The following is a 576-nucleotide window of genomic DNA, read 5'->3' on the forward strand; positions in this document are numbered from 1 at the left end:
GTTTAACAGAGATTCACACAGAAAACAGCTGTTTTAAATAGTAAAGAATATTTCAGATTTTTTATGTTTTAGCTGTACTTTGGATCGAATAAATGCAGGCTCGGTGAGCAGAAGTCTTCTTTAAAAACATTAAAAATCTTCCTGTTCAACAACTCTTGACTGCTAGTGCATCTACTTTAACCCGTGCTGCTCCTCAGTTGATGTATACACGTGTTCGTTCTAGACGTGACAGAAGAGGAAAGTCAAGATCTGAATGACGAGGAGGAGGATCCTCACAGTTTCACAGCCGGAGAAATGTCTCAAACGGAGGATTCGACACAAACGACAGGAGCCAAGAAGTCCTTCTCCTGCCCGCACTGCAGAGAGAGCTACAAGCGTAAAGCAGACCTGAAGGATCACATGGGGATTCACAGCGAGCGGCCGTACTTGTGTCTGCAGTGCGGCAAGAGCTACACGCAGAAGATCAACCTCCAGAATCACCTGCTGATCCACAACGGAGAGAAGCCCTTCACCTGCTCGCAGTGCGACCGCAGCTTCACGCGCAAGGGAGACCTGAAGAAGCACATCAGCGTTCAC

General features: G+C 47.2%; 1 pseudogene; it reads left to right on the forward strand.

The window, feature by feature from the left end:
* The window catches only part of LOC107571404 (gastrula zinc finger protein XlCGF7.1-like), a 3,396-nt pseudogene that overhangs the window by 2,278 nt on the left and 542 nt on the right, over window positions 1-576 (forward strand).

This window comes from Sinocyclocheilus grahami, unplaced genomic scaffold (assembly GCF_001515645.1).
Source record: "Sinocyclocheilus grahami isolate Dianchi unplaced genomic scaffold, SAMN03320097.WGS_v1.1 scaffold1590.1, whole genome shotgun sequence".
Lineage (NCBI taxonomy): Eukaryota > Metazoa > Chordata > Actinopteri > Cypriniformes > Cyprinidae > Sinocyclocheilus > Sinocyclocheilus grahami.